This window comes from Saccopteryx bilineata, chromosome 7 (assembly GCF_036850765.1).
Source record: "Saccopteryx bilineata isolate mSacBil1 chromosome 7, mSacBil1_pri_phased_curated, whole genome shotgun sequence".
NCBI classification, from domain to species: Eukaryota; Metazoa; Chordata; class Mammalia; order Chiroptera; family Emballonuridae; genus Saccopteryx; species Saccopteryx bilineata.
Window position 1 is genome coordinate 53,488,774 of NC_089496.1, and position 6,633 is coordinate 53,495,406.

Below are 6,633 nucleotides of genomic sequence, written 5' to 3' on the forward strand. Positions count from 1 at the left end.
GGGTGGACCGGCACACCCCTACACTGCCATGTCGCCAGCTCTGGGAAGAGAGTTCGTCTCGGCGGCAGTGTTAGGGAAGGCTTCACAATGCTGGTGATATTTCAGCTTGGCTTTGACAGGAGGAACAGAGTTTGGAAAGGGAGAAGGAGAAAGAGAAAGAAGAGGAAGAGGGGAGAAAGAAGTGGGGGAGGAGGAGGAGGAGAAGAAGGAGGAGGAGGAGGAGGAGGAGGAGGAGGAAGAGGAAGAGGAGGAGGAGGAAAGGGCATTCTCAATAATAAACATAAGGCAAAGAAAATAGAGGCGGCCTTGGGCTTTGCCAGAAGGCAGAAGCTACATGCAGCTGGTGGGCGAATAAAGCGAATGTAGGTCCTGGCTCATTCGGGGTGACATTCTCAAACGTCTGCCCGAGAGTTCAGACTGCATGCAGTCACCTGACCTGAACTTGGCGATTGCTTTCGTAAGCTCTTTGCATTAATCAGCAGCAAGGGTCATTGCACGTTCCCATCCACACTGAGCCCTGCCCGAATTATCTCGAGTTCCAGCCGGACGGAGTGCCAGGTAATGAGACGTTGTTGTCCGCGCCGATAAAGCTGCGTTGAAGAGAGCTGGAAGGTTGCAAGTGGAACACAAAAATAGATTTCTTGTCTTTTCATATCATGTCGGGACTTGAAGGGATCAACTGAAGTATTTTGCACTTTTTCTCCTGGAAAACAATCTGAAAAGAGCATGTTTTGTGAGCCCTGCCCACAGCCAGGCTGGAGAAGAGAAAAAGAAGCATGTATCGTAGATGCTAAGAGCCAGCTAAGGGTGTGTGTGTGTGTGGGGGGTGTATTTCTATTGTATAACAAGGTCCTACAAGAAGTTAACTTTGTATCATTTGAATCACAGAAGTTTTCTTTTTAAATACAAAGGTGTGTTTATTATATAATGATAGTGCCCAGTGCCTAAGAGGCTGGTTCAGCCCTGGCAGAAAGACAATGAAAGAGATACATTTCATTTTAAGTAATAGCCTTCTGAGGAAAATCGGTCCCTCTCTCTTTTTATGTCTTTCATTCCATTTTATTTACTTACTTATATATTTTTTTTTTTGTCCAAAATCTCCCATTAGGTTTTCAAAGCCTCAGCTACCTCTCTTCGACTGTCTACTTGGATAAGAAGTCAGGCTACTATATAGAATCAAGACTAAGACAGCTTAAACTGCTACCACGCATTTTAGACCTCATAAATGATTGAGATACAATTGATGGTTGCTAGGCTGCTGTCGAATTCCATTTCATCTTACCCCATTATAATGTGATTTAGATTTGTTTGGTGCTTGCTGTTTTTTTGGGGTACTGTTTTTTTTGTTTGTTTGTTCTTTTTGTCTCTTTGCTTCTTTTTACTCCTACAGGGAAAAGCTTTTGGAGACTGAAATGCTATATTTAAGCGTACTTATTCCCAGGCAATGACTTTGAGACAATTTCATGTCATTTCTTTCGCTACGTTTGAAAAAAAACAAAAACAAAAACAAAAACGATGCACAGATTTTTTTTCACGCAAGCCCCACCCCTGACAAAGTTAGAGTGAATACGAGCAGGGCCTGAAGCTTGCATTCCTTGGTCCCAAAGCGACTCTCCGCTTCAAGACACCCAGAACAGAAGGCCCCAAAATACGTAGAAATCGGGTTCCTCGGATGGAAATGGACAGGTGAACAGAGCTGATGCTCAAGCATTAGCAGCAGCTGGTCCTTCAGGCCGGGAATCACAGGCAGCTTCCGCCTTCTGGTGGCAACTCCGATTGGCGGTCAGTATTCAGAGCAAGGACCTGCAACCTACAGACTGCAGCCCGTAGGCCACACCCAGCCAGCCACCTGTCCTGGGAGAACGCGTCACTGGGACATCCCCACACTCATTCATTCCATATGGCCGTCGGCTGTTTCCACCGTTCAATGCCACAGTCGAGTCATCGCAACAAAGATGGTATGGCCGGCAAAGCCTACTCCTCTTACTGTCTGATCTTTTACAAAAAGAAAAGTGTTTGTTGATTCCTGGTCTCGCGTATTTGTCGGGAAGACCGTGGAGGCCTCAGCTCGTCTCGGAAGGAAAGACTGCGGTGGATTTTTTTTTTCATGTCTGCTACGTGCATGGAGGAGGAGCGCCCAGATTCATCAGTCTCAGTCCATCCCTTTTGCAGCAGTCAGGACGGCACAGCGGGAAGTGTGAGACATACGGGGTGGTAGGTTCAGCATCGCACCCACACCTAATTCTCTCCACCGGGAACAGGAGGATGTGGAAAGGTTGGTAGCAAGGATGCATGCAGAAAGTGATGTCGGAGAAGCAAGATGGCTGTCACTGGGGATGAGAGAAGACTTACAAAGCCAAACCTATCTTTCTTTCTTTCTTTCTTTCTTTCTTTCTTTTTTTTTTTTTTTTTGTATTTTCCTGAAGTGAGAAGCAAGGAGGCAGACAGACAGACTCCCACATGCGTCCAACAGGGATCCACCTGGCATGCCCACCAGGGGGCGATGCTCTGCCTATCTGGGCCATTGCTCCATTGCAATTGAAGCCATTCTAGCACCTGAGGCTGAGGCCATGGAGCCATCCTCAGTGCTGGGCCAACTTTGCTCCAATGGAGCCTTGGCTGTGGGAGGGGAAGAGAGAGATAGAGAGAAAGGAGAGGGAGAAGGGTGGAGAAGCAGATGGGCGCTTCTCCTGTGTGCCCTGGCTGGGAATCGAACCCAGGACTTCCACACGCCGGGCTGACACTCTACCACTGAGCCAACCATCCACGGCCTCCAAACCTATCTTTCAAAATTGTAAGTGTGTTCAGTTTGGCTTTCTGTCTATGGATGGAATTACTTGTTGGCAATGTAGAAAACTTGGAGGGGAATTCTCTGAGCTCCAGGGAAGGAAGCAAGGCGGGCAGCAGGCAAGGATTCACCTTCCCTGAGAAAGCGTGGTTCTTCCTCCCTTTTGCACCAAAGGACAATCAATCTAAAGATTCTTAGAATGTGGCGTTAGGGATGCTTGTCCGTGGAAATGCACAAACGTCAATGAGGGGCAAGACAGAACCATCCACTGACCGGCAAGTTAACAAAACAGAACTCTTTGGATGGTCACCCACCAGCATATCTCCAGGAAGGAACCAGCCCCGGAGGCTTCATTCCTTCATCAGACACACTGACAACGGAGGAGGAATGGCGATCGTACGTCTGCCTTCAGGAAGGGCTTTTGACACCAGTGCCCATTTCTTTCCAACAAGCTGGTAATACATAGCCTGGGATCCCAGCCCTGTCAAGTGGCTGAGGAGTCACAATCAAAGAGCAGCTATCAGTGACTTCCTGTCATCCTGGGGTCATTTGTCAAGTGGTGCCCACCCACCAGAGCTGATGGGGGGGTGGAGGCAGCGTTATCCCCGGGCTGATGGAAGTGAGTCTAAATCCAATAAATTTGCCAAGAACACCGGCCCGGAGCAATGCCTTCCACTTGGCAAGAGATGGGAGTAGCTTTCAAGGACCTTGATGTCGTCGTGGGGCCGGTGGGGCGGGACGGTGTCCAAACCCCGACGCGAGGCCAGGACACAGCGGGCAGATGTTCTGCGCCAGAGGGCTCAGGGCAGGTTGTAGCAAAACTCGGCGGTGTTTGGTTTTCCTCATTTTCGGAGGCGCTGCAATTAATTAACAACTCTCCACGAGGCCAAGCGCTTTAGAGCCCCTTTGATCACACCAGCGCCCTCATTTGCAGGAGGAAGACTCCAGGACCCGTCTCACAGTGTTCTTTTGAAATTTAAATTACACCCCCCCAAAGTGCCTGTCAGACATGGGGTGCCACAATGGTATTTTCCTCTCCTCTCCCACTTTCTCCCACTGGTGTTATAGGGGGACCAGTTCTGGGAAGGGACATTCCTGGATTCAAACACAGAAATTCAAAGGGAGAAAGCGCTCTTCAACAAACAACCATGTCGGCACTGAATCTTAAAGCACCCTCCAGCCTATCAAAATATTATCCCTTGAGAATATGTTAAGCACCAAGTATTGTAGATAGACTACTTCTGCAAGGATGTCTCAGAATCACTTTTAGTGGTTACACGTGTTCCGAGAAATTTACCTTCAGCAATTACAGGAGCTGGGGAGTTATAGCTTCTTGCACTTTATGGATTTTACCGGAGATTCGTTTCACGCCCATGGTGGGTACTCAATAGATGCTTGTTTTATTTGCCTTGGAGGTTGTCAGAAGGAATGATCTTTAAAAAAAAAAAAAATACAGGGCACGCAGATAGCTCTAGAGCAGGTGTTCTCACCCCCTCTGGGGATCAGACATGCCTCTGAGCGCAGGGAGGGCGTAGGGAGCCAGCGTGACATCTAGAAGGCTGTATGCCGGTCACTTCTGGTGTAAATGTAGATTTAAAAATAAAAAATAAAAAAGTGAAATTTTATGTTGTATTCCCGTTGGTGATTGCTAACGGTGACAGTAACGTGGCTGGACAGACCCAGGTGCGGGGTGAGCCAGGAGAACGCGGGCAGGTACCCCTGGTCCGTCTCCTTCCGGAACATTCTCGCAGCCGTCCTCAGCTGTAGCCCTCGGCGCTTGTAGAGGATGGGACAGAGGGCCTCCTGCTCCCGAGTCCCGCCATCCGACCGAGGGAGACAGAGGACTGCTGTCACAGCAGAAAGCTTCCCCATCTTCACCCGGGCTGGTCGATCACGTTTATCTCACTGAGATGGTCACTCGGCCGGGCGAAAGGGCGCTTCCCGCATTCCCAGTGCCACACCCGCCAACCTGCGCTCCTCGGTACCCCACACTCACTGAGATGGTAACTTGGCCGGGCGAAAGGGCGCTTCCCGCATTCCCAGTGCCACACCCGCCAACCTGCACTCCTCGGTACCCCACACTCACTGAGATGGTAACTTGGCCGGGCGAAAGGGTGCTTCCCTGCATTCCCGGTGCCACGCCCGCCAACCTGCCCCCTTGACACCCCACACGCGCCCTTTCTCCCACCTGTCCCGACAGCGGGCACGGCTTCCATTCCCCGTCACCTCTGCCTCTCCTGTTGTCCTCCCTCCCCCGCGGGCCATTCCCACTACGGCACCTGCATGTTGTTAAATCTCTAACTGGAAAAAAAAAAATTGAAAACCGAAAAAACATTTTTAAAAACCTTCCCTAGACCCCTCCCTCTAGCTAATATTACCTGAACTCCATCCCTTCCTCTGTTCCCCCTCAGAACTCTGAAGCCCGGAATCTGGGGTGGGGGTGGGGGGTCAGGAGGCCAGTGACCCCCCCAGGGAAGAGCACAGTCCGAGTCCGAGCAAGTCCGCTGGCAGGCAGCATCCTTTCCTGCTCGGGAAAGGTCACTCTTTGTTCCCTCCCACACTCTGGACGAAGAGCGCCCGCCAGTTTAATTTTTTTTAATTTATTTATTCATTTTTAGAGAGGAGAGAGAGAGGGAGAGAGAGAGACAGAGAGAGAGAAGGGGGAGGAGCTGGAAGCATCAACTCCCATATGTGCCTTGACCAGGCAAGCCCAGGGTTTCGAACCGGCGACCTCAGCATTTCCAGGTCGATGCTTTATCCACTGCGCCACCACAGGTCAGGCTCGCCCACCAGTTTAAATGCTAATCTCGTCCAAAACAAAGCAAACAAACAAACAAAAAAAATACCTTCATAGAAACATCCAGAATAACGTGCGGCCAGCTGTGTCCCAACCAAGTTAACAAGTCAAAGCAGCTGTCCTAGGTCCGTTATTCCAAACGTGTATCCGTTTGGGTCCGCCCGCTTTGTGTCCCCTTCACTTGTCCACCAGCTGCCCGGGCGCGACGGTTGGTTTTCGGGTTAGTAGGGGCCTGATAACTGGGAGGTGACGCTCATAGAACGAGGCCATGGGGACAGGGCGAGTGACCATCGAAAAGGTACTTTCACCTCAGAAGGGTCTTTGTGATGCCAGGGAAGCTCTGCTCGCCCAGTTGTTTCTCTAAACAAGGATCGTCAGATTCGCCTTCCGGCGAACTAAGAGGCCAGCGTGGACAGACTTCTGACCTCGGCACTTTGCCTGCAGGCATCCCAAGTGACTCTGGGTTGAGACTGACAACAGCCAAGGACGTCAGGGTCACAGGCAGCTCTGACGGGCTTGGAGGGAGGGTGCAGGAATCAGGGCTGGGCCAGGGCAGAGGCTCCCCAGAGAGTCCACAAAAAGGACCGTGAACACGGAGCCACCGTGGGAGTCAGTACAAATTATGTAGGTTTGAAGATCATTGCAAAACAGGTAGATTTCCAAAACAAGAGGGTGTGTGTGTGTGTGTGTGTGTGCACGCATGCGTGCAAAAACAGTGTTCTTGTATCGAGAGCATTGACACCACGTAGTCTTTTGCAGTTAAAAGGGGAGACATCTCAGGAGAAGACAAAGGCCTGTGTGGCCCTTTAACGCACTGGCGTGGACGTCGAAGTCAGGAAGTGCCCGACAGCAAACAATGCACTAAAGCGAACCCTTGCAGTCCCGAGAGGGTGGACACCACCGTGAACCGCACTTCCCCACGGGGGGTCCATATCCCACCCACAGCTGCCTGTGGTCAAGGGGAACACCTGAGTAACCTTTTAACAGACTCGAGGCTAGTTCTCTGTCCCTAGGGCAGACCCGGCCAGAACGAGCGGAACGCGGGGTC